This window comes from Lygodium microphyllum, chromosome 5 (assembly GCF_053477565.2).
Source record: "Lygodium microphyllum isolate KBCC chromosome 5, Lygodium_microphyllum_v1.1.10, whole genome shotgun sequence".
Taxonomy (NCBI): domain Eukaryota; kingdom Viridiplantae; phylum Streptophyta; class Polypodiopsida; order Schizaeales; family Lygodiaceae; genus Lygodium; species Lygodium microphyllum.
In genome coordinates, this window is record NC_141139.1 from 12,486,382 (window position 1) to 12,495,277 (window position 8,896).

General features: G+C 37.1%; 1 long non-coding RNA gene across 1 annotated transcript; it reads left to right on the plus strand.

The window, feature by feature from the left end:
- Positions 1-4,421: 4,421 nt before the first annotated feature.
- Positions 4,422-5,195, plus strand: LOC148035512 (uncharacterized). Its single transcript, XR_015690990.1, has 2 exons — positions 4,422-4,537; positions 4,665-5,195. It is a non-coding gene; the product is annotated as an uncharacterized LOC148035512 (long non-coding RNA).
- Positions 5,196-8,896: the final 3,701 nt, after the last annotated feature.

Here is an 8,896-nt window from a genome sequence, read left to right on the forward strand (position 1 = left end):
AGGTAGTAGAGCTTGTGGACCTTTTTGAGGTTCAATCTTTTAGAGGTATGGATAGTAGCAATAGAATGCATGGAAAAGCTTGAATGTGCAAGAATAGCAAGGATTTGAAGCTTTTAGAGGTAGGGGGAGATCACCTAGAGGTAGAGGTGCTCTTGACAATTGCATGAGTAGTCTAACAAGGATAAATGTTGTCACTATTCTAGAATATATGGACATACAGCAAAGGACTATCATAAAAAGCAAGTAGATATGAAGGAAAAAGGTAGACAACATGAAAATTATGCATCTTCTGCTGGTACACGTGATGATCAGGGAGATAGGTTGTTTGCTATGCGGCATGTTCCTAAGAATACATCCAAGCAAGGCAAGGATGAAAAATGTTATATAGACTTAGGAGTATCCAATCATATGACTCCACATGGTGAGTGGTTTGATGAGATGACAATAGGTTCCCATGGACATGTAAGAATTAGTGATGACACACAACATGATATTCAGCATACAAGTGTGGTTTCGTTAATCATGTTGATGGGAGAAATAAGAGTCTATATGATGTACTGCATGTGCCTTCTATTACTAAGAATTTATTGTTGGTTGAGAACAGAATCTGCAAGTTAGATTCAACAAATATGGTTTCTTTATTGAGGAGTATAGAAATGATTCCAAATTGATTGTTAAAGGCAAAAGAGATGGTAGAATGGTTACTTTGGATGCATTTATACCTGATTTGAAAGAAGCCATGTTTGCCCATGATAATGGAGTAGTTAAAGATATAAAAATCTAGCACAATTGCATTGGTTATGTAAACATTTAGAGGCTAAAATAATGTAGCAAAAAGAGGTTGTACTTGGATTTCCAAAGTTCAAGTATACAAATATTGGACATATCTATTGCTTGTCAGTTTGAGAAAAAAGCAAGGTTTCCATTCATGAGACATGTTAGAAACAAGCTAGCACACATTGCATATATCACCTAGGCAACCTTGGTAGCACACACTGGGCTGACACTACCTTAGGTCATTTAGGATCATAGTGCACAACCACAATAGTCACTTTCACATCTAAATATAGGACACACTACAAGTCATTATGGGGAAAATTGTCCAACCAAGCTACCATCATCATGTGGTCCATTGCAATTGTTACACGTGCTTGATGAGTAAAATATTGTCAACCAAGCTACCATAAGTCCTAATCACCCATTGAACTATTGTGAGCCCCATTCAAAGAAAGTGCCAAGAGTGCAAAAATTGAGAGGAGAAGCCAACCATTGACAACATCTTGACCTATGAGGTATGGATTGAGATCGGACAACCTAAACTCATCCCAACTAACGTAGCTATGAAGCCATATGGAGGATCGGCCTATCCCCTCTTAGGACGATGCAAAATTCTCTTGACTATTGAGACTGAAAGCATGCCCATAGTGTTTTATGTGCTTTCAAATCAAGAAGATATGAGAAAGGAAGACTTGATTGGAAGACTTTCAAGCATGCAACCACATTCATTGGCCTTTCTTTTCACATGTTTGAAATCTAGTATTTTTTAAAAATAAAATTGTATTTTGAGTGCCCAATATTTATAACATGTCAAAACCCTAAACTACTCACTTTTTGAGTTTTAAAAAATATCTATTTTTTAGCACTAAAAGTTACTTGCATAGAGCTTGAATATTATGAAATGGGTTGAAGATGTGAAGTGTTTTATTTTCACTATAACACCAAAGAGTGCTCTAGCAATCTACCAAAACCCTATATCTGCACATAGCATTATCTAATCTCCCCTCAAGAAACAGTAGAATTGGTTGGGTATGAGATTATCCATTCTACTTCATACGGGAAACCTAGTATAGTCACCCATAACAATAGTCTAACACCCACCCAATAAAATTTACCTCACACAACAACTCTTCAAGCACGAGAGTAGGCTAAAACCACACTTAGTTCATAAAGAGTATAGCTATCTTATAAACTTCCATGACCATTGGGACCAATACTCAACAACATACCATTCGCCTAAAATGACAATAAGCTAGTTCCATCGAACCAAACAGTAGAGTTGCATTCTAGCAATTGTATCTTGTGTAGAAAAGCTATCTAGCTAATTACTTGACCCATATATAGATGCTTAGTCACTGAGACCCAAATATCCCACTTTTCTCAAGTTTGTTCTAATTAGCTAATTAGTAAGTCATTATATCAAATTGTGAGAACATATCTAACTAGCTTTCTTTTGTTGTCTCTTTGCACAAGGTTTCTTATTAGTAGAGCCTTAAGCACACTATAAACACTTTGAGAAACATATTATGATATTAACTACATAGTTTATTACAAATACCATCACTCGCACAAATGTGGCTAAAATTGTTCAACCTATGAATCTATGAAACCTTCCAACCCTAGAAGGTCAGATCGTATATGTGATTGTACTCCTTCCATGATCACAAAAGATTTATAAGCTTAGAGCCTCACTTAGCTGTTGTAAACCTCTAGAACCATTCTACATCAAGAACAAACTATATATCACTCGAGCCTTTGCCTTGACAAGTATTTGAGCTACAAGAGCTATGGGCGCCTCATCATGCAAGATCAAAATTTTTGGTCACTCTCAAGATGCTTAAGACTTTTTGCAGGTGTGGGGATCTCCAAGATTCATTATATCCTCTTTACAATGTTGCTATAAGGAGTATAAATCAAGGGTAACTTAATCATAGTCACAACAAAAAATAATTACACCATAAGCCAATAAAGTAACATTTCTTTTTTAGTAGATCTTGAGGTGCATGATTCTATCCTTTCTTTTTATGGTTTTATCATTCTTGAAAAATTAGTGTATTTTTTAAGTTGGTTTCAACCTTTCTTAGGTTTATGTGGATTAATCGTGAGTTTTTATTAAACAACAAAATCTATTTTTAGTGATTTTTTCTAATAGTCTCAAAGTCACTCTTTATAGCTGTTTATATATTGTTCGTGTTTTAACAATTAAAATGTACAAAATAAAATCAAGAAACGAGATTCATGGCATGCCATTATCAAAGTCAGTGCACATCAAGAAGGTTAAGATAACTCGATTATAATTGTGTATTGATCTTCTAACATGTAATAGTGAGAGTGCAACTAGTACAAAAAGGTCTACTTTTACTTCAAAAAGTCGAACATAAATCTACCTTCTATTCATGAACTATAGAAACAATTTACCAGATGCCACAATGAGAGCCAAATCCACATCAAGGACACAATAAGTCTATTAACGTTGTGATATTGAAGAGTTACTACCAAGAGAGGGGCCGTGACAATGAATGAGGGTAGCAAAGTAGTAAGCAAGTTGATTGGAAGAAAGTAAAGATGAGTGCTAACAATGTAGATGAATCTGACCACATTACACATATATCACCCTTTCTGCATGTGATTTTATTATCATACGAAAGTAGAAGTATTCTAGATCTAGCTTGGTGGCATATTGGTAAGGTTAATTTTATCCCACATAAGTAATGGTATTTTTTCTTGCCATGTTGAAAGCGCTAGTGTCATTTTAGGCATCCTTAAGTGTTGAAAATTTTAATGTTTTTTGATGTGGATTTATGACAAGATGAAATTTTCTTGCTTGCCTTGTCCAAAATTTTAAAAACCATGATGTAAAAAGTGCTACTATTTGGTTATATTAGTATAGTGAGATAGGGTAACTTGAAGCAATGTTGAAAGAGACGAAGACAAAGAGACAACTCAAAACGTGTCTTAAACTAAATACCTCCTCCAAGAAAGGTACAGAGGGAAATGTTGCCGTACTTCTCAAACCAATCTCGAATCTTGAATAACAATGTTGCATGTAGTAGTCACTGTGAATAACAATGTTGCAAATAACAATGTACAAAAGAAGTGTCGAGTCATTCAAGTTGGATGGATCACTGCTTGTGGCATGTTATGGCATGGCCATCTTTTCTAAGCCTAATAAAGGGTCAGGGATATATCACAAGTCTCCATTTGTCTTACAAGGTGCAAATTAGTTGTAGTCCTACAGTTTTGGCTAGGATTTCTTAATTTAGTGTTACAGTAGGCCGTTGTGTAGTCTCACCTCTATAGGTTGATTTCACAATTTTCTTAACAACCCTCATTTCTCCTTCTATTTCTTGGAGCTTTTCTTAGCTTGCTGCTGTAATTCCAAGTCTGAGGTGGCATGGGTAGGTTAGAGATCGAGTGACCTTCACTATTATATGGGATGGCTAGTTTGAGAGTGGTTAAGGCCCTCCTTAGGGGTATTGGAGTAATTGATTGCTTCAACCTGTTGGTGTCATGAGCCTACAAGTTAGTGGGTAGGAGCAACCCTCTCGAGAAGGTGAGAAATTTTCTTCCGACAATGATATGATGCTAGAGAGGGCTCCTTTAAGGGATCCCAAGTGTAATTAGAAGAAGAGTAAGGAAGTGGCCCCAAACCTACTTGAAAATACCCCCCAACCCCGTGTTATAAAAGACTGTCACAAGAAACGCATCCCTACTCCTCCGCTGAAGATTTCTCAGGCCTCTAGTCTTCCTCTGCCTGCAGGTAATTTGAGTTTAATGGTTTATCCCAGCTCGCTCTTTTAAGAAATTGTGCGCGCACCCTTTCGGTCTCTTCGTAGGACGTTATAACTAGCGCCATCCAAATCGACTTGTGTTGTGATTTTATGCAGGCTTGATCAAACTATCTCTTCTTGTTCTCGTCTTCCTTTTCTTCTTCTATCGAAGCTTCAATGGCGGCTCGCCTGATGGCGATGACAGTTACAGTGATGGTGGTGTCCAGAGCGGGAATGGTAGCAATGGGGCAAGCCGATCAAGACGCGTTCTCTCCAGCCCCGTCCCCTGTCTCCGGATCCGCTGCACCATCTTCTTATCGACATTATCCATCCATTCTTGTCTCTGTGCTGCTGCTTCTTCTTCCGTCTCTCTACAGCACCATCCGCAGCTTCATCATCTGATCAAGCTGTGATCTTTTGATCTCTTCATGCCTCTCGCAGTTTTGATGAGTCGAGACAACCCATGGGGTTAGTCGTTGTTTTGCACACAAACAGTTTCATGACTGTTTCATCTGTATAAGTCACGCAATGGCCATCTAATTTCCTCCACTCCTGAGATCACCAAGACTAGCACCATGATCCTTCAGCTTCCATGTTCCGAGTGGTGCCCTAGTGATGTAATCAGGATCTCTTAGTTTGTAATAATTATCCAAGTTGTTTCTTAAAAGAGTTTGATGTAGAATATTTGTCATGTAGTCTTATAGTTTTTGGATATACATAAAGGTTTTTCAGATTTACAAAGTGATCCTCGCACAACTAGAAATCGATAGGTCGATCGACATAGTATAGATTGAAAGCAAGAAAAGCGATCATCGCATATTTGATCATGATGAGGCTTGTCGTTTAAACAATGATATCATGTAAGTGATATGTGATTATTGAGCGCGTTTAGAAATTGAAAGTGGATGTCGCATATGCGATGCATTTGCGTGTCATTGCATAAGTCACGACTAGATTGATAGGCTAATCGGCATAGTAGATTGAAAGGAAAAAAGTGATCATCGCATATTGGATTAGAAGACTTGCAGTCATTTAAACAACTATATCATGTATGTGATAATTGAGCACACTTAAATAATGAAAATGGACGTCGCATATGCGATGCATTTGAGTGTCACTACATGTGTCGTTTAAGCGGGGACGTTTGGTGATGTGGGTAGCGATGCTAATAAACTTAGTATCGTGCTTATGTGACATGCATGATATTGAGAGAGAGAGAGTACGAGAGAGATACACAAGACATGTTCCCAAAGAATGTTTCATATTGATGTAGAGTTAGTATATATAGGTGAGACCCAAGTCAAGTGAGAGATGATATATATAGTTGTAACATCCCCACTCAAACAAAGGTCTCTGGCTGCGAGTGAAAAAAAGCCTTGGGGAGAACAAGAGAAAAACCCGAGCCCCTACACATACTTACGATACAAAAATGATTTACTATAAAGTTTTCTTGAATATAATGATTCATGCCTCAATCAGTGAGACAAGAACTTGAAACAATACCAAGTGCATGTCTTAATGAGATGTCCACAACCATTTGATCAGTGGGGCAATGCTCCACCATAATGGAACCTTTCTTGACTTCATGTCGAACATAATGATAATGAATAGCAATATGCTTTGATTTACTATGTTGTATATAGTCTTTGGTAAGACTAATAGCACTTTGGTTGTTGTATAGAAGAGGTGTACTAGATGATGAAGGATGTCCCAAATCTGCAAGTAGTTGTCGAAGCCAAACTAGCTCGCGAGCTGCTAATGATGCAATAAAATATTCGGCCTCAATTGTAGAAATCGCAACACATCGTTGTTTCTTACTGGACCAAGAAACCAAACATCCATTTACAAAGAAACAATTCCCACTTGTAGATTGCATGGATAAATGTGAACTTGCCCAATCAGCATCTGTATATCCAATAAGGTCAAGAGAGGTTGAAGAAGATAAAGAAGAATCCTCTCGACGACGATAAATAAGACCAAACTCCTTAGTACCCTTGAGGTACTTAAGAATACGTTTTGCAGCACTCCAATGAATAGTCGAAGGGGAAGAAAGATACTGTCCTAAAAAGTTAGCTGCAAATAAAATATGTGGAGAAGTGTTTAAACCAATAAATTGAAGACAACCAACAAGATTAGCAAAAGGTTGATGAATGGCTGATTCTTCATTGCGTGTTGTAGATGTACCCTTGGTAGAGCTCGAAAGAATGGGAGTGTTGGCAGAGTGCGCATTTATCAACCCAAACTTCTTAACAATATCATTAATAAACTTTGTCTGTGGAAGAAGAAGAATGCCTTGTTGTCGTATTCGTTGAACTTGAATACCCAAACAAGAATGTATCTCACCAAGATCCACCATTTCAAATGCAGTCGATAAAAGCTTCTTCATTGCATCCAAGAAAGCAATATTATTTGACACAATAATAGTATCATCAACATATAGATCAAGAATAATAAAACATTTTTCCTCCCTTTTGATGTAAAGATTTGGGTTAGTAAAACATGCAACAAAACCTTTAGATGTGAGGAACTGATCAATCTTAATATACCAAGCACGAGAGGCTTGCTTCAATCCATATAATGCATGATGAAGCTGGCATACAAGATGCTCCTTTCCTGCAATCATAAAACCTTCAGGTTGCTCCATATAGATTTCTTCTTCAAGATCTCCATTGAGAAAAGCCGTTTTAACATCCATTTGGTGAATTTCTAGATCAAATAGTATTGCAAAAGCCAAAAGCATAGGAACAGTTGTGGAGCGCACAATGGGAGAAAATGTTTCTTGATAATCTACTCCTCCAATTTGCGAGTAACTTTTTGCAACAAGTGGTGCTTTGAACTTATCAAACGAGCCGTCAGCTTTGGTCTTGGTTTTATAAACCTATTTACATTTGATAGGAACACGATTTGGGGGGAGTTCAGTAAGAATCCATGTACCTTTGGAGATTAAAGAATCGTACTCAACTTGCATAGCTTCTTGCCATTGATCCCTTTGAGACGAATTGATAGCTTCCATATACGATATTGGATCCTCTTGGACAGACATAGCATCATCAAAGGCATCATATTCAATAGAATAGAATCCATACTCTATCTCAACAGGAAGATCGACATATATCTCCAAATTTTCATCAATCTTCTTTGGAGGTGAAGGAGGTTTATGATCATCAGAATTAGTAGACTCACAAAGCAAGTAAGGAAATGCAGTAAGCAAAGACTGTGTATCATCTGAAACATCTGATGACCATGTGCCACCCATAGTCTTCTCATCAAATATAGCATCACGACTAATGATAACCTTTTGAGTAGAAGGATCATAAAATTTGTAACCTTTGGAATGATCTGAATAACCAAGAAAAATAACCTTCAAACCTAGAGGATCCAACTTATGTCGAGTATCCTTGGGCACATGAATATAAGCAATGCAACCAAATGTGCATAAGTGAGAGACTGAAGGTGTCTTCCTTGTCCAGATTGTTATAGGAATTTTACCAGTAGGTGCAGTTGTTGGAAGATGATTTTGAATAAAAACGATTGTTAGAAGTGCTTTAGTCCAAAACTTTCGAGACAAACCAAAGTGTATAAGCATGTAACGTATAGCATTAAGAATAGTGCGATTTTTGCGCTCAGCAAAATGGTAACTATAAACTCATGATGAATACCTTGATCCTTACAAAAGTAATCAAATATATTGGATACATATTCACCGAGTTTGCCATACAGATATCCGTTAACAATTACGCAATTGGCCATGCCTGTATCTCGAGGGAAAACAAATAAGATGAGATCGCAGAATCTGCAAACCATGAACATCCCGAAATAGAGACACGTAACGTGCAAGACGAGATGACACGTATAAGAAAAGTGCTATTTCGGTCGAACAAAGAATGTAAACGAGAATAAAACATCGCTAAAAGTAGCAAGATGTTTGCTTGTCGTAATCAACATCATTAACGAATATGAGTGATTAACGAACTGTAATTGGGGGATAACAAACTGTAATTAGAATTACAGTTTTAAATAAAGAATTGCAAATTTGAGCAGAATTGTTGTCTTGAATCTTGAATTGTCATAACTTTTGATCCAGAACTTCGATTGACAACGGTTTTGATAGGATTCGAGAGCATGACATGCTCCCAAAGAATGAGAGAGAGTAGAGAGAGATACACAAGACATGCTCCCAAAGAATGATTCATATTGATATAGAGTTAGTATATATAGGTGAGACCCAAGTCAAGTGAGAAATGATATATATAGTTGTAACACATGACATGTACAAGGAACTTTAGACACTAAACTAGATGGTAAATAGCCTTATAACTAGTAAATACACATTTTTTTCTAGTTAGTAA